Source organism: Erpetoichthys calabaricus, chromosome 17 (genome assembly GCF_900747795.2).
Source record: "Erpetoichthys calabaricus chromosome 17, fErpCal1.3, whole genome shotgun sequence".
NCBI classification, from domain to species: Eukaryota; Metazoa; Chordata; class Cladistia; order Polypteriformes; family Polypteridae; genus Erpetoichthys; species Erpetoichthys calabaricus.
Genome location: NC_041410.2, coordinates 60,305,455 through 60,329,811, shown reverse-complemented (window position 1 = coordinate 60,329,811; position 24,357 = coordinate 60,305,455).

Here is a 24,357-nt window from a genome sequence, read left to right as displayed (position 1 = left end):
CATAATATGCTCGTTGAAAGGAGTGACATTGGACACCATCGGAAGAAGCCAATCCGCTACAGCAACAGCTACTCCCCGAGTATGACAGCCATCATACCGACCAGACCAATAAAAGGTGTATCTACCTACAGATATCTGGCCAGTCCCCAGTCTGCGCACCTCAGAGAGTGCCAACACTGAAAAGTTTACGCAGCTCCTCCGACAGCAAAGAAAGATGATCATCTTGCCGGAGAGACAAGAAGTTCCATGTGCCCACCTGTATGGGCTGCCTCAAATTGGGACCCGAGTGCTGCCGTACAGCAGGCAACGTCTCAGCACGACACCAGTTCCGATCCCCAACAGACCTGACCCTATTGGCTCTCCAACGGTTTCGACTCTTCTGGGGATGGAGCTCCCGAGGGCTTTCCCCCATCCCCTTCATGATGTGAGCAGCTTTTTTATGGGTGGCTGCAGCAGAGCTACTCCCACAGAGAGCAAAAAGAAGTCCTTTCTGTAGTCTCAGAGCTTTGTGAGATTTTTTTACGGTAGCTGGAGTGCCAATCCTGCCACCAACCCCCATGATTTCCCTACAAGCTGAAGGACCGCTTGCAGTGCCAGATGCAGTTTAACGTCATACCCAGGACAGAAGCTGCCTGTTGTTGTAAATGATTTGCTTACAGTTTTTGTTTAAGAAATGATAAATGTCATTCAGGAAGTAAATAAATTCTGGTGGATTTCCATAGGAATCAAAAAACTCTTTATTTCCGTCTTCAGTGAGGTAAATCCCCAGCCAGTGTTCTCCAGGTTGGGTTTGACAGTGAGTATTCACTACAAACATGGCTGGCACTCTGATATTTTTTTATGGTAGTTGATCACACGCCAGCACCCCGCAGAAATATCTTTCAGTGTAGGGAACTTGAGACAGCAGTTCTGTTATTTGTTTTGTATTCATGTGTTTATTAGTAGTCATACAGCACATTATGTCTCTGGTTGTTTTCGATGATGTTGTCAAAGATTTCTTATACTATTAGTTTGTCAGTTCGTGGGAGTGGCACGCAGAAGCGTCATTCAAATCTCAGGTTTCCAGTTTTAACTAAGGAAAAATATTCACCACATTCTTGATTGGGGGTTAGATCAAAAGCAAAAAGAGGATGTGATAGACAGAGCTTGATCCTTCAAATGCTTTCCAGTGGCCAACACCAGGTTATAGTATTATCTGGCACTGTTGCCGTTCGCAGAGTCTGGTTGAAAAGGTTTGGCAGGAATCTGTTCACTATCCAAGTACAGAGCCAGGAACTCTACATCATTATGTTTGAAATTGAACGGATTCCTTGTATAAGAACCTGAAAAAGCTTCATTATCCACCATGCCAGTCACCACATACTTTGGTAGTTGGCCCAGAAATAGGTTTTCTTGATTGCATACTCGGATACCCGCCAGTATGCTAAATACTTTCATATTCACCCTTTCCAAAGGATATTTACCATTGGTTAACATAAGGGCACAAGTATGCCCTAATTTCATGGCCAGTGAAACTTGTACTTTTTTCACAAACAGGGAAGCTGCCCTCATGTTTACTTCGTAATGTTCAGCTTCACCAGACATTAAGCAGAATTCATCTTTGTTCCGAACCATTTCAGTCTTTACATCCAGGCTGTTCAATATTAATTTTTCCTGAAAAAAGAGATTAGAATGAATGTGCCCCAAAAGTTCAACAGTTCAGTTCCTAGCTGTATAGGTGCTTCTTTTATTAAAACCAGTGTTTTCTCCATCAGGATCTGTCTCTTCCAGTTTTTTAAGTGTATCTTTGTTAAAAAGTCCTGTAGCAAACTGAGAATGAAGAGTCTCCTGGCTGTATTTAGCAGGCCTTCTAGGACAGCTCTGTAAGGATAACAATTTGAACTCTGCGATATTAGGCGGTCAAACAAGCATAACATCAACGTGCGAAAAAAGCTGGCTATAGGGTAGTTGACATATCCAACCTTTGCAGCCCCCGCTGTGTTAGTCCCATCGGCATTCACTATTTAGCACCTTAGGTGTAGAAGAATTTTATTCAAGTCAAGGTAATCCTCTCCTTTTCCAGCTATGAGGCACTACTTCAGAGAGGGCTGAGAGAGGTGGAACTTCAACGTATATACTTTTATCTACACTCGTTTGAGTGAAAGGCACAGTAAACAGGTCAAGTTCGGATTTGAAACACTCTTCGGGCATTCTGTGTACGAAAGTCATCTTCTCATAAAAAAGGTCTCTTTTCTTCTTTTTATTGACTTTAGCCTTGTCCTTCTTCTGATGACGTTTAGAAAATGCTGTAAAAATAGCGCACCTTGCCTTTTTGACTGGTGGGCCCTCACGTGACCCCGGGGGACTCTTGCATTTTGTCTTTCTCATCACCATCAATCCTGGACCCTCCTGCTTTTCTTAGCTGCCACCAGCCACGCTTGACATCGCCCCTGTGAACTCATCGTTTACAATATTTTAGCAGCAGATTTGATATGTGGTTTTGCTATGTCAAAACCTTTTTCAGGAGAGGTAGAGCTTGTAGCAACCGCAAGATACAGGAACGCGATTCCTACACTTCACAACCCGAGAGGGAAATGAACGATATATGAAGGATAAAATAGCATTTCCATATTCGGTCCTCTGCCCCTCTTGTCCCCTATACACGCACTTAAATAACTGGCAAAAAATCACACACAAAAGAAAGTGGGACTGATAACTATATTGAAAATTGCTGTTTACATTTACTTGCCCGGTGCCTGAGTGCTCATTAGTGAACCCCTTCCCCAGACGCCCTCCCCAGCGGCCAAATCCTAACCCCCAGTTTGACACAGACAATAAAAAAAGTAAATAAAAAAAACTGTTCTGTGAGAACGCAAAAAGAAAGATTTAACGTAGTCCACACATAAGGAGAAAAACCCTGCAGTTCAGTTCCTACCATATGGCAGGAGGAAACACAACAGTCCTCTGGGGAAATGGCTTCTCCGCGGACTATCACAAAGAAACGCAACTCATGAATCTGACTCACCAGACGGGAGCACCCGGAGAACACTTCTCGGGGATTCGTCACCTGATTATTTCTTCGGGGTGGCCAACCACAAATAGCAGACATCCCTGGGTGAAGTGAGATCCTGAATGATTCTTAGAGCGTAGATAGTCGCCTCCTTGCCTTCAGCCTTTTCCTTCCTTTTTTCTCTTTTCTTTCCGTGATTCACCATTCCCCTTAAAAAGAAAAAGTTCCCCGCCGAAACATCCTTTCCCCTCTCAGTTGTTATGGAAACATGATGCCGGCAACAGGCAGCTGGAATATTTACCGGGCGGGAATCCTCCCAGCACTGGGACATCATCAAAAGTGCCTGAAGGGCTATTTACAGACACCTTCCCAGCCAACATTATAAAGTGATGGACAGTCCAGCAGGCCAACCTGACTGTCAAGTTATGTAGCCTTGCTACAAGCTCTTCTAAACCACCCCCAAAATATACCTCCAATACCACCACCATACATTGCAGGGGATCCAGAGAATCCTGGTAAGCCGCTACCCACATGGGTCTGGTAATATTGGATGTAGGGTGTTGGATCCAGGTAAGACCTCAATGTTTCAGCTGTGCATACAAGGCCTGACGGGTTTGAAATGCAACTTCACTATAACCTTATCAAACTGAAATGGCACATTTCTTTATTTCAAAAGTCACTGTGTCAAAATAATTCTTACTGACTGATGCATAATGAGGTTTGTCGTATGTCAGTCAGTCAGTCATTTTCCAACCCGCTATATGCTAACACAGGGTCACGGGGGTCTGCTGAAGCCAATCCCAGCCAGCACAGGGCACAAGGCAGGAACAAACCCTGAGCAGGGCGCCAGCCCACCGCAGGGCACACACACACACACACCCACCCACATACCAAGCACACACTAGGGACAATTTAGGATCACCAGTGCACCTAACCTGTCTTTGGACAATGGGAGGAAACCGGAGCACCTGGAGGAAACCCACGCAGACACGGGGAGAACATGCAAACTCCACGCAGGGAGGACCCGGGAAGCAAAGCCAGGTCTCCTTACTGCGAGGCAGCAGCACTACCAATGCGCCACCGTGCTCCCCGTTTGTTTTATGTGATAGTAGTAATTTTATTTGCTTGATCCTCTACTGTACATGAACACATCTAAAAAGGGACATGTAGCTGTCTCTGACTCTGACTGATGAGAAACCATGTTGCTATACACGTACAAAGTGTAAAAGCTCGCCCTGATGTCGGTGGGGAAAGGAGCCTTGTAAGTTAGTCCCCGTGTCTGATCAGGTTGCGCTCCTAATATTCGACCCAGCTGACCTTTTAAGTGTATAGTTTCATTCTTTTTTTCTGGGATCACATAGACTCTTCTTTCCACAGCATTATGACTGAATTTCATAGGACCCTCATTAGGGATAGTTCCCACCACTGTATCTGTCATAGTGTGTCCACTTAAAGTTGTCGAGTTCATAAAAGACAATAGGTCATGAATACCTTCATAATATCCGCAAGGATGGTAGTAATATTTTTTTATCCCGGGAGCTGAAACATAGAATTCATTATCCGGTTTGTCTATGGTATTCCACGTATGTGAAAATTGTATTTCTGGTAGAATGACTTCCCAAGAACCTTCTAGTTCTGTGGATTTAGCAAGCTTTGTCGTGAAATTGAAAATTGTGTTGTTAGGGAAAATGTCTGAGGAAGCATTGCTATGCAGAGTCACAAAAAAATTTTGCGCTATATCGTATGCTGTTAGAGAATGGTGGCAGTATGGATTTTATTTCAAATCTTGGGCATGGCTCTCTGGTATCCAGCTATTAAATTTCTGTGGCCACCTGAGCCATTTGACTAAAATTAATCATTTTTATTCTTAACTTTCCTAGCTAATATTTTCTTGATCCTCTAAACATCTGTGGAATCAATATTAATTTTTTGATCTCTTCACCATCGTAATCTTTTCAGTTTGTAAACAGCTGGTGACCTAGGTATAAGCTCAGAGACTGTAAAGATTTAATCTGAAAATGTTTGTTCATAACTTTTCACAAAAGGATGTCTGGTTTTAGAAATCCTATTTGTATCTCCTACTTTGAACTTAAACAACAGAGGACCTTGCGGGTTAGCAACATCATACAAGTTTTTGAAAACTTTCCAGGAATTTACGTGTTTACATCAGAAGGAGCCATTCTTATACTTGAACGATAACTTTCGTTGTAAGAATATACTAGATCCGACAATTTATTGATGTAGGTTCGTTGTATTACATGTGTTGAAATATGTCCACATTTTAGATTTTAGTGTGCAGTTAAATCTCTCCACGACGGATGCCTTTAACTCATTTCCTATGGTGAAATGTTTTATTCTGTTCTTCTTTTGAAGCTTTTGAAAATCTCAGTCGAAAAACTGTTTCCCCTTATCATTCTGGAGTTTCTTTGGACTTCTACCGCCGCTCAGAATGTCTTGGAAGGCACTTGCCATTTCTTTACCCGTTTTGTTCTTTAGGGGCCATACCCACACGTGCTTAGAAATTACATCAAAGCAAGGTTAACAAATATTTATAACCCTGGTTATGCTCAGACACATTTGTCATGTCCATTAAATCCATCTGCCATTGAGAGTCTACAGTATATCGGATACATAAACCTTATTTCTCTTAAAATGTATTTTAGCAGGTTTATGAATAGTATAAGAATATTGACCAGATAACCATCTGACACCTGATGGTCATTCTTTTCTGACCTGAAACCTCAAGAGCTCTTTTCAAAGAGTCTTTTCCTTCAAATCTGCCAGGATTAGAAGGGTTATAATAAATTTTTTCATGTAACCCTTCATCATTGACGGTGAAAGAAAAATGTCAGTGTTTTAAAAATGAAAATGAAATGGCAGTAGTAAATGAGACAGAAACTGTGAGAAGAAGAGGGGGGAGATGTCTCCGGAGGCAGGAAAAGAGGAGGAAGGTAAAGAGAGGGTAGGACATTTGAATGTTGGCATGTTGACTGATAAGGGTAGAGTGTTAGCAGATGTGATGGAGAGGAGGAAGGCTGATATATTGTGCGTTCAAGAGACTAAATGAAAGGGGAGTAAGGCCAGGTGGATCGGAGGTGGATTCAAATTGTTCTATCATGGTGTGGATGGGAGGAGAATTAGGGTAGGGGTTATTCTGAAGGAATGATATGTTGAGTGTTTTGGAGGTGAAATGAGTGTCAGACAGAGTGATTATTATGAAGTTGGAAATTGAAGGTGTGATGGTGAATGTTGTTAGTGCATAAGCCCCACAAGATGGGTGTACAATGGATGAGAAAGAAGATTTCTGGAGTGAGTTGAATGAAGTAATGGACTCTGTACCCAAGGGAGATAGAGTGATGATTGGAGCGAATTTCAGTGGACATGTTGGTGAGGGGATGAGGAGGTTATGGGTAGGTATGGCGTCAAGGATAGGAATGAAAAAGGTCAGATGATAAATGCGATAAGGATGGACATGGCTGTGCTGAATACATATTTTAAGAAGATGGGGGAACTTAAGGTGACGTACAAGAGTGGAGGAAGTTGCACACAGGTAGATTATATCCTATGCAGGGGGGTCAATCTGAAGGAGACTGAAGACTGAAAAGTTGTCGCAGGGGAAAGTGTAGTTAGGCAGCATAGGGTAGTGTCTGTAGGATGATGTTGGAGATCAAGAAGATGAGGAGAGTGAGGGCAGAGCTAAGGATCAAATGGTAGAAGTTGAAAAAGGAAGACTGCAAGGTTGAGTTTAGGGATGAGGTAAGACAGACACTGGGTGGCATTCAAGAGTTACCAGACAGCTGGGCAACTACAGCAGAAGTAGTAAGGGTGACAGCAAGAAGGGTGCTTGTTGTGACATCTAGACAGAGGAAAGAGAAAAGGAACCCTGGTGGTGGAGTGGGGAAGTACAGGAGAGTATACAGAGGAAGAGGATGGCAAAGAAAGAGTGGGATAGTCAGAGAGATGCAGAAAGTAGGTAAGAGTACAAGGAGATAAGACGCAAGGTGAAGAGAGAGTTAGTGAAGGCTAAAGAAAAGGTGTTTGATTAGTTGTATGAGAGGTTGGACACTAAGGAGGGAGAAAAGGACCTGTACCGATTGGCTAGACAGAGGGACCGAGCTTGGAAAGATGTGCAGCAGGTTAGGGTCATAAAGGATAAAGATGGAAACATACAAGCAAAGGAGGGTATGTTGAGAAGATGGAAAGAGTACTTTGAGAGGCTGATGAATGAAGAGAATAAGAGAGAGAGAAGGTTGGATGATATGGAGATAGTGAACCAGGAAGTGTAACAGATTAGCAAGGAGGAAGTAAGGACAGCTATGAAGAGGATGAAGGATGGAAAGGCCGTTGGTCCAGATGACATAGTGTGGAATCATGGAAGTGTTTGGGAGAGATGGCAGTGGAGTTTTTAACCAGATTGTTTAATGGAATCTTTGAAAGTGAGAGGATGTCTGAGGAGTGGAGAAGTAGTGTACTGGTACCAATTTTTAAGAATAAAAGTGATGTGCAGAGCTGTAGTAACTACAGGGGATAAAATTGGTGAGCCAGAACATGGCGTTATGGGATAGAGTAGTTGAAGCTCGGTTAAGAAGGGAGGTGATCATTAGTGAGCAACAGTATGGTTTCATGCCAAGAAAGATCACCACAGATGCGATGTTTGCTCTGAGGGTGTTGATGGAGAAGTATAGAGAAGGCCAGAAGGAGTTGCTATGGTTCCATAGCTCAAACATTCTGGAAACCATGCTTGTTTTCATTTTCTTACGAGTATTCACAAGGCCATCCATTCTGCATGTTTTGAATGTCGTTGTGTTTTCACTAAATGGCTAGAGTTTTATATAGGGCCTCTTTCGCTTTCCGCTGCTGCAGGGTGGTGCGACATGCCCCTCCCCTAACCCTATAGGCTGTTAGAGAGACAAATGCATACCTCCTGGGTGTGGGAAATGGTAAAAGGGCATGACTAGGGTTTGGTTTATGAAAACCTCTCCCCTAAAAGGAGGGGTTTAGAGATCATCCATTATAGCAGTTGTCCAAAACCTCATATTTCCCCTCCCCACCCATAGGGCCAGGGTAACTTTCATACATAACATTTTCATAAATTATATTTCATAAATCATATTTTGGGGGTGGGGCTTAAGGTCATCAATCATCCCTTTAGGAACTGCCATCCTAACAGCCACTGAGTGGCACCCAGGATGGACTTGGCAACCAGGAAGGACAGCACAGTGGGTGACTGCCTGCTATGGGCAGAGCGTCCCCTGTACACATATAGTTGAAGCATTCCATCTGGCAAGCCCAATATGGACCCCTTCAGGGCATAATTAGAATTGTAGTCCTGCAAGCCTGCCCTGTGGGGTTCTGTGGGGGCTGCCAGGGGAATTGCTCGGATAGTGACAACACAAAGACCATCATGGTTCCACCTAACCGGTAGTGCATCCTGGAGGCAATAGAATAGGCACCAATAGTTTTCCAGGGTCCAGGGTTAAAAGAGTGCTCTCCGCTGTGATGTGTGAGGAGAAGATACCAACAAATTTGCCTGGGAGGAGTGAAGGAGAATAGAAGGAGTCAGGGAGTGACTGACATTGCTTTACCCTGTACTGAAGTGTGAAGGAGCCATTGTGGCAGAGAGGGAAGGACACCTATAAATAGTGCATTATTTTATGAATAAAAACACAATATTTGCACCAAGAACTGGCAACTGGTGTAGTTGTGGGATGGGTTTGAGGCTCTGCAATACCCCCTTCTGGTCACAACTGGAATAGTCGGCAGGATTTCATGGCTGTTGATTTGACAGGGACCTGTCTTTGAAAGATTTGTTGTGGCTAAAACCCTGTCTCACTATCCTAGCCCAATAATGAGTGTTTATCAAAGACATGGGAAAAAAAATCAGGAAAAATGAGCAGCAAACCAGAAAAAAAATCAGTTTGAGAAATCAGTTTCTCCCAAGGCACAGGCCCCTTGATGGTACACTCCTCAGAGGCATCTGGGCCACGGTGACCATCATCTAATAAGATCGATTAGTGCCTCTCCAAGGACATGCATAAGTTTTGCAATCCAGTACAAGGAATAGGTCCCAGTGTCAACAGGATATCTGCCAGTCCTCGGTTTGCTGCTCATTTTTCCTGATTTTTTTCCCATGTCTTTGATAAACACTCATTATTGGGCTAGGATAGTGAGACAGAGTTTTAGCCACAACAAATTTTTAAAAGACAGATCCCTGTCAAATGAACAGCAGATGCTCCCAACTAAAACGTAGACGCAAGGAAGGAGCTAGAGACGATGATCCAGCCCGTGCGCACTAGCCACCAGGTACTGTGCTTAATAAAGACAATGTTACAGATGGTACAGACTAAAATAAATACATTGTTGACTGCGATGGAAGAGTGTCTCAGAGGTTCAGGGACTGGCACTTGAACAAAATGTAATTTGATTGTATCAATAGGCATGTCCAGTGCAGTAGAGAATTTCAGAACACAAAGTGAAGGGGTGTTTGATTTGACTGATAGGAATCGATTAGCCATGTTTTCTACATTTATGTAAAATATGATCAATGATTTGAATATTTAAGTCTCGGGTTCTTGAGTGTGCATCTCAACTGGAAGATATCAAAATGGACAAATAAACAGGAATTCAGTGTGGAAAAAGGCCCTGATGTTGATACAGAAACTCAAGTAGCCCTGACACATATGGGGAAGCAGCCTGTGGGGTTTACAAGAGACATACAGGCAGGGAAGCTTCCTTCTTTTGTCCATAGGAAGTCACAGACAGCCACTACTTCCCCATCATGCCTGGGCAGTCAGAAGGATCTGCTGCACATGCCCGACAAAACAGAAGTGACCCATTCAGAAGGGCATTAATGGTCATGAAGAATGAAAACGCCCAGCTCCCAAGGACCACCTAACCAGGGAAGCCGGAGTATGAGAAACAAGTAACCAGGTCCAACTGTTTCCGGTATGCTTTAAGAGATGGCCATGGAAAAACCAGTCAAGGTTTGATTGCCATGAACAGAGACACAGATGGAAAAGCGTTACTTGAACAGCATACACCCAAACACCACATGACAAAAACCATGCCTAAAGGTACAGTGAGGTGAACTGAGTGAGCACTTGGTTAGGAATTATGACTTATTTTTCTTCACTTTCTTCCAAATACACACTCTATGGCTCAGCTCGAAAGAAAGCAGTGTGAGGAACAAACTGGCAACCTAGCCAGTATAGATCCCACTTTCTTACCTGGTTAGGAAGCCTTGATAATGGAAGGTCAGAAAGGGAGTGATAATATCTCCTTTCCGTGCCAGTACCCAGATGTGGAAGGACATTACAATGGCTACATTGGGGCTGGTGACCTAACAGCCACCGAGTGGCACATGGGATAGAACCTAGAAAGACAGCACAGTGGGAGACTGCATGCTATGAACAGAGCATCCATGGCACTGGATGACATGACAGCATCCCATCTGAGAAACCCCCAAGTATGGACGTCCACATGGGAATTGTGGTCCCATGGGCCTTCCTTGTTGTGTTCTGTGGGGAGCTCTCGGATAGTGATGACACAAGGACTACTGCAGTCCTGCCTGATCAGAAGTGCTACCCGGAGGCAGTAGATTAGGCATCAGAAGTACTTCCAGGTCTGGAGTTAAAAGAGAGCCCTCCACTCAGCTCTGGGAGTCAGAGTCAGGAGAGTAGACAGACAACCTTCATCTGGGGGGAGTGGAGGAGAACAGAAGGAGAAAGGGAGTGACTGTCATTACTTTACCCTGTACTGGAGTATTAAGGAGCCACTATGGCACAGAGGGAAGGACACCTGTAAATAATACACAGTATTGTGAATAAAAGTATAATATTTGCACCTGGAACTGTGTGTCTGTAGTTGTGTCAGGGGTTTAAAGCTCTGTCATGCCCCCTACTGGTCACAGCTGGAATTCTATGAGGAAGCAACAACTGTATACAATCAGAATGCTATGAATGGTCTGTGATTTTATTTTTTTTCTAATTTATGGAAGATTCCTTTTGGTTTTGTACATGCATGTTGGGATTTTTAGTTGCTGTAATTATTTTTGATATCAGTTTTTTTGCTTTGTGCCCTCCCCCACCATAACCCATTGTCTATGGGGGAGCTTTAGATTCATTAAAAATTTTGATCTCCAGTTTTCAAAGGATCTCAGTGTTTTAGGGTCCCCTGATACTGAAAACATGGATATCTCGATGATGTCTGTGTGTGTGTGTGTGTGTGTGTCTGTGTATCACAGTTTCTTGATGACGGTCTATAGCTAAAATGGTTAGATGGAAAAATACCAAACTTGAAAAGCATGTTATGAGATGACAATGTGCTGAATAGTTTTTGAGCCACATCGTGCAAGAGAAAGAGGCACTGTAGAGAAACCCTCAAATACTGTAATTCTGCAATTAATTATGAATTCTTCTTGTCAATTGCTATAGTAATGACCTATAGAGTGTCTTGATTTTTGGGATGTTCAGTTGCATTTAGAATTTATATTTATTTTTAAAAATACATTTTAGCTTTTCCGAGTGACATGCTGCATTTTCCCCTTGGCCATCAGCTTGCTGTATTCTCGACCTCAGAATGGAAAATCAGCAGCATAGATTACCCCCTGGCAACAGTGATGTCTGATCAAATTAAGCCAGACAATGGATGTCGATCTTCTTCATGACTAGTGCAGTACTCTTTCTTCTAGACTCCTACTCCTGCCACAAAGCTTTGAACATTCTCTTTGCCAAGTGCCTCTTCAAAGTCTTCACTGAGACCACTTCTAGATTTTGCGAATTCTGTTTGTTCCAGCCACATTTTCCTAGGCTTTCAGCTTCTTTCAAAGTACAGGAACATAGAATGTAAAGCCTCTACCAGTCAAGTATCTTGATCTATGGCTTGAACACAGCCAACTGTGTGGATCATCCTGACATCATTTTTATTGTAAAAAATATATTGGATAGGGGGAGTAGAATTGAAATCACTGTTATCCTTGTGTGCTGGAATAATAGAGGTGGTCACTAAAACTGTCCATTTTTATTCAAGAAAAAGTATACTTATGTTCAAGCTTAGTATTTCTTATGCTAAGGAGTTTGCATGTCTGTTCCAGCCTGAACTAAGGTAATGTTTTATTGACACATAATTGAAGCTTTCATCTGTCTTAGCTCTGCTTATTTTCATGTAGTAGCAATTTTAAATTGTTCTTTGTTTGTTGATAATCTAAACACTATTGATGTCTGATATAAACAATAACAGAGTACTGAGACTGAAGTCAAGAAAATGTTGCTGCACTAAGATTAGACGACGTATTGGAATTTTTTTGGCCGGGAAAGAATTAGAGCTTTACACCAGTGATGACGAGACTTTCTGGTCTGAACAAAGCCCCCCCTTCACTCCTACCTCCATTCCCACTTGCTGCTTTAGTCTGCATTCTCATAGAAAACAAGAGTGCCATTCTTGCTCAGTATGCTCTTTAGGACAAAAGAAAACAAAAGCAAATGCAAAAGCAATGGAAAAAACACTGCTCTAGTAACATCTGTCCCCTCTTTGCTGAAACAGCCTGTGTGACTTAGGCCATGATGTCATAGGTCTGGGCACTGTGCCTGCGCCTGCCTCGCAGCTCACTTGCTTTCCCATCAAAGCGGGGATTGTGCTCCTTTCAATGCTGTACTTATTTAGCAAACACTGACAGTTGCTTTGTTTAAAAAGTGAAAAACACCAACTAGTACAGCTTCAGCTATGAAATGTATGATGCAAAGAAGCAAAAATAAGAAAAGATGCAATCCACAGAAGTGTACATTTAGTACTTCAGAGTGCAAAAATTTCATCCATCCATCGTCCAACCTGCTATATCCTAACACAGGGTCATAGGGTGTTAAAACCTCAGGGATCACAGTTATGTAAAACTTACAACTGATCAGAGGTTTGACCAGAACATCATGTGTGGGTGGGCATTTGGCTTGTCTGGGGGGTTGGGCAAAAAATATCTATCCATCCATCCATCCCCATTTTTGTAGGGGGGTCAAATTATAATAACAACATAGTTATATAAAACATATAAAAGCAAAAATTGTGGAATAAATCATAACTTATTGTTCAATAAAATTAACAGAGGCAATGGAACTTGTATTATTATTTTTTGTGAACAAATATAGAACTACATCTACAAGGTAAATATCAATAAAGTCAAATGTATACAACATATTCGAGAGCAAGAACAGAAACGTGGCTTATTGTAGTCATGGGAGGCTAGAGGACATCAGTTTCCAGTGTTTAACCTGGATATTATCTACAGGACCAGTCTGCAGTTACTCTTGGCAAATTCTGAAATAAATTCATTCATGTCTAAATTTTCTGTGATGTTTTTCTCATGTGCCAGAATGACTAAATTTTTCTTCCTTGAATGCAGCATTGTTCGGCGGAGTGGAGTGAGAATGCGGTTCAAAGTACAGAAAGAGCTTTCGCATGCAGCTGAAGACACACCAATGATGAGTGCTGTGATGCAGACATGGCTCTGACGTGCAGGATACTAGACGCGTGTTTGTGGAAGCCGCCACCGTCTTTTTCTAGAGCTTTTTTCCAATTAGTGTAGCCGTGTTTGGTGAATATGTCCTCATGGTCCGAATTGGAAACACTAAATTTGTGGCAGGCAAAGCAAAAGCTGCCATCACGGACAACAGAATATTCAAGCCATGGTCGAGACTGATACCAGCTTGCACTAAAACATCTGAGTGTCTTTCCGAATGCGCGCTTGGGATAATTAATTAAAATGGGCTGGGATGGGCTATCCATATTTAAGTCAGGCAGACCAGACTGTATATTTTGTTGAAGGCAGAGGTTTGGAGTACCCAACATGGGCGCAGAGCTGGAGGATTGTGTAGGCTTATCTACATCTTTTGGAGTTTCAGTTTCCCGTGAAGTGAAGTTTCAGTTCCCGACGTGGGTGAGCTGTGCTCCGTGTTGGTAGCAGTGGTGCAACCATGGAGCTGGTACCACCATGGAGCCAGCAGCTTGCGGAGGGACAGAGGTTGAAGATATCTGTTTTTTAATAAGCCACTTATGCATAACCTTTGGTGTTACCAACCAGAAAATAAAAGAAGAATGGAACGTATACGCTGTTTTAATTAAAGAATGCAGTCAACAGGTTCAAAACGTGCTGCAAAATGTGTGGCGAAGTGAACTGTGAGCAGCACGGTGCCTGTCTAGTGGAGGAGGCACTGACAGATACGCCCCAGATTCAAACAGGCCAATTGGAAAGCAACTCAGTTTTGAAAATCAAATGTTATTCTTCTCCAGAATTTGTCATTGGATGGACAGAGCATTTCACAGGGTGGGCACGGCTTGTCTCTGGGGGGGCAGTGCCCACCCCAGCCCCCCCGTGGTCACGCCTCCGCAAGTAAAGGAGGTGGTCTTGAAACAATTGTGACAAAATGCAAAGTAATTCTAAAAATGTAGGTGAACTTATATCCTTTGAGGCAATCATTTTAAGTATTAAAACAGATTCCTGCACAATTGTAATGCTAGTCTACACACCACCAGGGCCTTATTCATTGTTCATGGCTGAATTTGGCTGCCTTTAATCTGATTTAGCCATAAATTATGATTGTGTTGTGTTGATGGGGGATATTAATGTGGAAACAAACTTTTAGCAAATATATTTGTTAAACTCGGGATTTTGTCAGATTATCAATGGTCCAACTCATAATCATGACCACACATTAGATCAAATTATTACGTACAGAGTTGAAATTTAAAATTTAAACATTACTCCATTAATTTCTGATCCCTACTTAATTGCGTTTGACTTGGTTCTGCCCTTACTGATACATTCAGAGACAGTGCAACATCTAGATTGTAACTCTGCTTCAAAATTTGTTGATATTTTGAGTAGGTCAAGTGTAATCATAGAAAAAAATTTAGATCAGCTAACAGTAAATTATAATATGACCTTGAGAGAGGCTCTAGATAAGGTACTTCCTTTAAAACAAAGTAATTAAAGTGAATAGAAACTCACCCTGGTTTAACAAGAGCATTCAAGCTCTTAGATTAGAGTGTCAAAAACTGGATTGAGAACAACAGAGCTGTAGGTGTTTGAATTGCATGGGCAGAGAGTGTTAAAAATATAAAGCTTGATTGCTTAAAGCTTGCTTGGACTACTATTCTAAAATAATAGATAAGAATAATAATAATCCTTGTGTACTGTTTATAATGGTGGCTAATTTAACAAATGGGAACACAGAACTACAGTGTACAGTATCAGTACAGACTTTATGAACTTCTTTAATGAGAAAATCAAAAATATTAGATCCCAGATTTCAGTATCACATTGCTAACATGATACTAGCTTGGGAAACCCTGTCTCACTTTTCGCATACCACTTTGGAAATTTTAACAGAACAGGAAGTCTTACCTTTAATTTCTACAATGAAACCTACTATTTGTTCCTTAGACCCAGTACAAACAAAACTAGTAAAAAGCTCAGTGGATGTTCTGGCAGCACCCATTCTTAACATTAATAATAGCTTATTACTAAATGGTACAGTTTTTGATGCACTATAAGTTTCAGTTTTAATACCATTACTTTAAAATGTCAAACATAGAACCACATACATTTAACAATTATGTTTTCAAATTTGTCCTTTCTCTCTAAAATACTTAGAAAAAGTAGTTGCCAATCAGCTTCAGTCTCACCTTACACATCACATTTTATTTGAGAAATTCCAGTCTGGCTTCTGCACCATTCTTAATACAGAAACAGCACTAACACTTGTTGTAAACGACACTCTGATATCCTCTGATGAAAGAAATTCTGCTGTAATTATGCTATTAGATTTAAGCAACATTTTAAACAGAATTGACCATTGTATTTTACTGCACAGGCTTGAAAATGACATTGAGATCATGGGAATTGTCCTTGCCTGATTTACTTCTTATTTATCAAATCGGTTCTAGTATACACAAAAATGTGCTGACAGTACTTCATCTTTATACGCAAAAGTTAAATATGCAGGATTTAGTACTGGGACCTTTACTTTTTTTACTTTACATGCTTCCATTGGGATCTATCGTTCATTTTCACTCATATACAAATGTCACCCTGTTTTACCTTTCTTTTTAGACCAAATTATGTGTCTCCAATGTTGTCCTTAATGAGATGTGCTAGTGAGTTAAAGGAGTGGATGGATTTTGTCTTTGAACACAGATAAAACAAAAATGTTAATCATTGGAGGAAATGATGTTGATTGCAACAATATTTTGTCATTTTTGACAGTTTTAATAACCACTAGTTTTACTGAACTAGCCCACAATCTGGGCATTATCTTTAATACTAGCATATCATTTAAAATACACATTACAAAACTATGCAAAACATGCTTTTTTCTATCTTAAAAATGTCAGAAAATCCAGGCGTTTTTGTAAATATGCAGGATTGTGAGAAATTAATTCATGCATTCATTTCTAGTATGATTGACTACTGCAATATGGTGTTTACCAGCTATTATAATTGTTCTTTATATAACTTTCAGTCAATTCAAAATTCTGCTGCAAGAATCATTACAAGAACCAGAAAGTATGAACACAAAGCTCCTTTCACTGGCTCCCAGTAAAGTTATTGGGCAGATTTCAAATTCCTCCTTTTAACTTGAAAAACCTTAAATAGCCAAAGCCCTGCTTACTTACAATATCTGAATCTATCATTATTTATAAACCAGAACACACATTAACATCTCAAGATGCTGGACTGCTTATGATTTCAAGGATTAAAAAAATAACAGTGTACTCAAAAATAAATGTTAATCTGATTCTGGTTATTGTTAGAATTCAGCCCATTTAAAGTAAGAAGCACATCTCCCTTTACAATTCCAAAATCATTAAGTGCCTCCTTGGCAGTCCATGTTATTGTTGGGCGGTTATCAGCTTCCTCACACGTGTAAATCTATAAAAAATTAAAGTTCAGATAAATTAAAGTTCATGTTGCCATTCCCTCCCGTAACCTTAGATCCTCTTCCTCCGTCCACCTGACCATCCCTCTCGCCCTTCTAACCACCATGGGGAGCAGAGCATTCAGCCGTTCTGCTCCCAAGCTCTGAAACTCACTACCAACTGAGCTTAGAAATATAAAATAATTTTCAACCTTCAAATGTAAACTTAAAATCCATGTGTTTAAAATGGCTTTTTCTCGATGATTACAGTGGCTTTGTTTGGTTTTAATTTTTATATTTTCTGCATTTGTTGTAGAAAATAAGTTTTAAGTTGTTTATACTGTGTTTTTTTATTTATTTATTGTTTGTTCAGTGTCCTTGAGTTCTTAGAATGGCGCCTTGTATAAATAAAATGTATTATTATTTAGTTCACTAATTTACTTTACAGAAATAGTATTTTAATTCACCCTTAACACTCCTAATACTTTTTACCTCTCCCTTCACTGTCTTATTACTAAATTATTGAAAGAATCTCTTTGGATCATCTTTTGCTCATTCTGCAATATTTCCCTCCAACTGCCTTTTAGCTTAATATCCTTTTTCATTGCAGCTCTTATAAAACCTACTTTAGCACTGGAATCTTATGTGCCTTTATAGTTGTTTTTCCCTTTGTAACTTTTTTTTAGCTTCTTAATAGTCCATTTAGTTGTTCTCAGTTTTCTACTGCTTCTAAATTTTGGAATAAATTTGTCCCACATTTAATGTAAAACATTTTTAAACATGACTCATATGTCCTCAACTGTCTCCACCCTTAAAAGCCTTGTTTCAATTGACCTTATTCAGGTGTTTCTTCATCTGCTCAAAATTTGTTCAACTAAAATTAAACTTAACAGTTTTAGTTTTTGAATATGTGCTCTGCCAAAATGCAATGAAATGTATTATATTCTGGTCACTAGATCCTAATGGGTTAGTCACATCTATCCCCTGAATCCTACCCTAAATATTTCACACTATAGACCATGGCATACCTTTAAGTGGATTGGAGAAGTATATTGGTGTCCAGGACACGGCACTTTCATGGTTTCACTGTTATTTATCAAATAGAACTCCACGTGTAAGTTACAGTAATACAATCTCCAAATTTTCAGATGTAAATTTTCAGGTACTCCAGGAATCACTCCTTGGCCTATGCTTTTTTTATATTTAAATGGTTTCCCTTGGTAACATCATTTGTAAATATAGTGTTCATTTTCATTGTTAAGCTAACAATATGCAGCATATATATATATAAATGTAAAGCCAAATGGCCTTTCCCAACTTCTAAATTTAGATGAATGTCTGTCAAAAATTAACAAATGGATGAGTATGAACTTTCTTCTCTGAAAGGCTGATAAAACATTATTAGTTGTTAGACCATCCAAACATGTGAGAGCTTGAGTGTTAATATTTTTGGCTGTTCTATTTCAGAACGTTTCACCATCAAAAATCTTGGAGTGATCTGTGATACTCATTTCACATTCCAGAGTCATATCAAGGCTATTACCAAGGCAATATTTTTTCATCTTAGTAATATTACAAGAATCTGATCTATTCTATTTTTACATGATGCTGAAATATTAATACATGCATGTGTTTCTTATAGATATGATTATTGTAATGCCCTTTTCTTTGGTCTTGCTAGTTGTGCTACTAGAAGTTTTGAGCTTGCTCAGAATGTTGCAGCTAGAATCTTAACGAAAACAAAAACATTTAGAACATCCATTCTAGCATCACTTCACTAGTTACTAATACAAGCAAGAGCTGATTTTAAAGTTCTCCTTTTAACGTATAAGGCCTTGCATAGACTTGAACCACCGTACTTAGCTGAGCTAAGTACATCATACACTCCGTTACGTTCTTTTCACTCTCTTAATGCTGGTCTCTTGGTCATTCATTCAGTTAAGAAAAATCAGTTGGTCAAAGTGCATTTGCCTACTGTGCACCTTATCTTTGGAATAACCTTCCATTATGTGTAAGAGAAGCACTCTCACCTTATATATTTAAATCAAGACTAAAAAACTACCTTTGCTGCCTGCCTTAGAATTCAGTCAGGTCTATCTTTGAAATATTCCTTAAATGCTTATTACTTTTTTATTACTTGTTGACATACCTTAAGGTTTAATATTTTAATGTCATTTATTTCATTTTTATTATTACATTAACATTAATATTGTTTTACTTTAATTTTTGTTTTTATTTGCTTACTTTGTATCCAAAAATCTTCACTAAGCTGTGGCTCATCATCTAATTGCAAAATAACTGCATTCATATCCTGTTTTACAGACTTGGCAACTCACCCATCTTTTGAGGGCAATGCTAAAGAAACTGCAAATCATCTCAACTGATGACAGACATCCATTACATGTAGAACTAAACTTCAGTAAATCAGGAAGGATAGTTGCTTTGAAAACCCACACAAATCGCTCCAGAAACTCCTTTCTTCCTAGTGCCATACGACTTTTCAATAAGAAATATCGGAGATAATGTTTAAGGTTTTGATATATATCCTGTTACCTTTTTTTTTTTTTTTTTTTGGTATAAATATGTTTTATCTAACTGCCTTACCTTAACCTTTCTTATTTCTATTTGTCTGTTTTATTTCATTCTGTCTGTTACCTGTTATTAGATGCAACTAAGAAGGCAAATTTCATGTTTTCCTGTGTAAACATGACTAAATAAAGAAACCTAACCTAACCTAAACCTAAATAATGTGTACTCATTTATTCCTATCCATCTTTATTATTTGGCAGTTGGCTTTATAAGACACAGACACAGATCATTTAGTGTTTGTGGTTAGTTATTTCAAATAAAAATAATTATTGGCACAATAGGGTTAGCTTCTTGAAGAATATCTGTTTTAAAATACTCTTTGGGTTTTGAATTTCTGCCTGCCAAGGTTATTATAGTTTTGCCTTTTTATATTAGTTTATATTTCTACTAGGGGGCTTTGCCTCCTGTTCACTTTTAAAATAAAATACTGCTACTGGATTATTTTCACAATAACATTTATTTTGAGCTGTGAATATGAACTAAAAAAGATAAATGAATAAATATAGAATAAATATAAAAACACATTAGTATGTTTAGTTTTTCATCATTTGGCAGACTCTCTTCGCCTACCTACCTGTACTTCTCATTGTTAACCGACTTTTTTTAAAGCAAAAGTGATTGGTCAGTAACAATTAGCTGATCTTGTATGATAACCTAGTTAGTGTCTCGTTCAGTGCCATTTTCAAAAATCATGAGTGGTCAAACCTTGACTTTCTGGTATACTCCGATACAGGGGAGGATATTTGACAATGATTACATTTTTATATTATGTAAATTAAAGAACCATCAACAACAAATCAAATTAATAATATATTGAACAATTATTATAGAAGTAAAGTTGAATAAATTGGAATCTGCAGCTGCGTGAAAAAAAAAAATGAGTATATGTTCAAAGTACCACTTCCGGTTGATGGATCTGGCCCAAAACAATTTTGGTGTAACAACCACATGCCAAATTTCATCCATCTATCTTGTTGCATTTTTTAGTTATCTTGTTTACACACACACACAGACATAATTCCAAAAAACTGTATTTTCAGACTCGGGGAGGTCTAAAACGTTAAGATTAATCAAAATCTCAAGGTTGAATTTTTTCATGATTACTATACTTTTTCTTTACTTCGTATACGAGAAAGTAAAAATGATTTCTCCTGTGCGAAGTGGCAGGTGAATTACTGCCAACAAAAAGCAACTACCTGAGATATAAACTGAAACATTACTCACTCGTAATTTTTCTGTCCATATGGTAAAGGTTTTGTTGACCAGCACATTCCGATTTCAAGCATTTGAATTACATCTTGATATTGTCGTACATGGCTGGGGGTCAGACCCGGCCGGGACGCCTGGAAGGACCGAGAGGTGGCATATTTGTCCTCCGGGCCACGAGGGGGCAACCGCCCTGAGGCAGAAGAGGGCCATGGAAGGGGAGCAGGGAGGCTCAAGTCCGTGGAGGCCCGTATCCACCGCCAGGGGGCGCCCTGAGCCTCATGGAGCCCGGGACTTATTTACTTCCGCCACACCCATGGATGGCGATCCTTCCAGGGTCACCCGGAGTGCTTCCGGGTGCTCTCCTGACGCTTCCGTCACACCAGGACGTGACATCAGGTAGAGCACCTGGAGCTCATCCGGGTGAGGATAAGAGGGGCCGCCTCCCTCCAATCACCGAGCTGGAGTCGGGAGCAGGAGCAGGACGAAGCTCCTGGAGAGAGAGAGGACAGGTGGCCCAGGAAAACGGAGAGAGAAGGCCCAGGAGAAGGGTGAATGGGGCTAGAGGCACTGTGAGTTGTGTGGGACTGTGTTGTGGAAAAGTAAAATAAAGACAAAGATTTGGATAAAGATGTGGTCTCCGGGCAAATATCACAATATACAACAAGCGCAAAGAAAGGCAACACGTAAATCGCTTCGTATTTCACACGCTTTATGTGTATATATTCAGCTTGCTCCGTCACCGCAACTGCTGCGTGAACAGCCACTCTCCATCATCAGCTGCCGTTCACTGGATGAAAACATACGGGTGGCTCATGGTGGATGACTTTCTGTTTTAGAGTTAAAAGTTACTCGGTTAAATACTAACAGCAAGAGTATACATCCAAAAAATGAAAACTAAAAATATTTTTAGTAAATTGTTATTTTATTTTAGGTAGTCTTTCCAGCTACTTTAATAGTTTAGTTTAGTTTTAGTTTCATTTTGGTTTTGTTAATTACTTTATTTCAGTTTACGAAAATATTTTTTTAATAATAGTTTGTTTTGATTTTAGTTTCGTTAGCTATAATAACCTTGCTGTCTGCTTAGACTTAAGATTATTTCTAGTGACTTTTGGTCCTCCTCCCTTTATAGTTGTTAAATGATAAAATACCAATAGTAATTTTTATTTACAGTATATAGCACTTTTTACAAAAAAATGTTAGTAAGTGCTTCACAGGAAAAGAGATTCAGTATAACACTCTTGGAATTAAAGCAGAAGAATGAGAACACCATTAATGAAAAACAGAATTAAATAAGAAAGTTTTTAGATTTTTAAAGCACCAAGTTTACCAGCAGTTCTCAAGTTTTTGGATAAACAGCTCCAGAGCTCAGAACCACCAATTAACTGAATGTTGACTCCTAAGAGTAACCAGCAGGTTGTTATTCAATGAACTAAGCAACCAGGTGGGAGTGAACCTGACAATCCTATGCCTAAAATAGGAAGACGCTGGGCATATATGCATTTAAAAGCCAATACAAAACTTTAAATTCAATACTGGTAGATACAGGCAACTGGTGAACGGTCTTGTGAACAGAAGACACGTGGCATTCTGGACTTTCTGTAGGAGTATAATTCATGTCTATTTGGAAGATTGGAAAAAATGACAGAATAATCCTGTCCAGACTACTAGAAACAAAGGCATGAACAGGTTTCTTGCTGTCAGCCCTAGTAAAAAAACTGTACACTTTAGAAATGAGAACATGCAGTTTTGCAGATATTACTAATATGAGCATTAAAACTTATATTGCTATCAAAGATGACTCCTAGATTCATGCCCGAGATCTTTGCTTCTAGAAACAGTACATTAAGCCTGTATGTTCAATGTATGAGCCTCACTGCCAACTATAACAAATTAAGTCTTTTAAATGTTTAAGTTCAAAGGATTATGGGACATTCATCATTTAATAGTATCAATGAAGTCAAACATAAAGAGAGCTAAGTCAGGTGCAGGTATCAGGTGCCAGAGACAGGTACCGCTGAATGTCTTCAGCATACAACAAAATTAAACACTGAACCTAGAATAGTAACAGGTATTAGTGGCATATATAGACAAAATAAATAAGTCAAGACTCAATCCCTAGGCAAAACTTCTGGACACCACCTAATGTTTACGAAAATCCAGACTGAAATTTGGTAAATCTAGTGATTTCTTAATAAGACTGTCTGACGTGTGTCTTGAATTAAGACTGTCTTGAATTATCACTTAAAAACTGTTTATAATTAAAAAATAAAATATTTTTGCAGCATAACAGGATTCTTACCAGCAAGTATGTGTAAGAAAACATCACTTCACTGGCCAGGCCAGCTTGTGTTAGAGTTTCAATTGTGTGACACGCCATTATTTACAGTTTTCTTTTATATATCTAGTCTATCACTGGTACATCTATCTTGTCTACTGAATTTAATGTAGTTTTGTTCCTTTCACTTTCTCAAAGGCATCAGTTAATGTTTACTCAACCTTTGCTTGAGAATCTAATCCAGGCTATGGGACTAGGCACACTGGAGACAAGAAAGAGGGTGTTATTAACAGTTGTTTGCAGAATTAGACTTGCTGTTACTTCATATGAGACCATACTTTTAAACAGACTTATGGTTTTATATTTAATGGTCTTTTTGGCACTCTGGGCTATGCAATATAATGTGTAAGTGGTGATCTGAAAGGAATTTTGCATTGTAACATATTAAATATTATTGCTGTAACTTGTCTATTTTTCAATTGGTTGCTAACCTTGACTGCTTGTTGACCTACTCTAAAACTTAGTTCAATGATTCTGAACTTCCTTAGGGTTCATAAAAAGAGTCCCTGACAGAAAATACGTTTTCATTGTAACTCCTACTACTAAATGCAAATGAGGTAGTCAGTGTGCGAATGCATTGTTATGATCAATGTCAAATTCCATAATTAGGGTTTATCTGGAATTTTCAAACAGAGTGGACAAGCAATTCATGCACAGATTAATTGCTGATGAAGAGTTACAGAGCAGTGAAAACCTGCTGATACTTAGGCTCATCTGAATTAGGGCCCCATTCCAAGAGGATAATTATGAGCAAGCCTGAATGCATAGAACAGAAGAAATAATAAAAGGGGCATGGAGGCTTTCTATGTTCAAATGTGTTACACTAAAGGGGCACAAGATACAGCTGCAGTTGCTCTCAGTAAGGGACATTTGTCAATTCCATTGATCTTTCAGAACTGCCGTTTGTTTTCTCTGTCAGCACCAGCACTAGATCAACCACATGCTGCCTGTAATAGAGATACTAAAACAATTAACTTTTCAGAGTAGATGATATTGTAAGCCAACATTCACTATTCCTTAAAAGCCTGTAGACCCTTTACTACATGGTATGGATATTCAAAGTTTAGAACCCTTGAAACAGACTACACGAGAATTGTAAAGTTAGAAGTCTCAACATTTCCAATCATTTTATCCTTGCATCCACAAATCGTACAAGAAATTTGTTCATTCACATTACACAGTGTACTGCTTTGCCTCCTGCAGGTTCAATACAGAGATCTTACCAGGAATCAAACCTGGGTCCCAGAACTGTAAATCAGAACAACTACAACTGCAGTAACATGCTAAAATTAAAAAGTAAATGATGTACCATAATTGCTGCATGTTTCTTA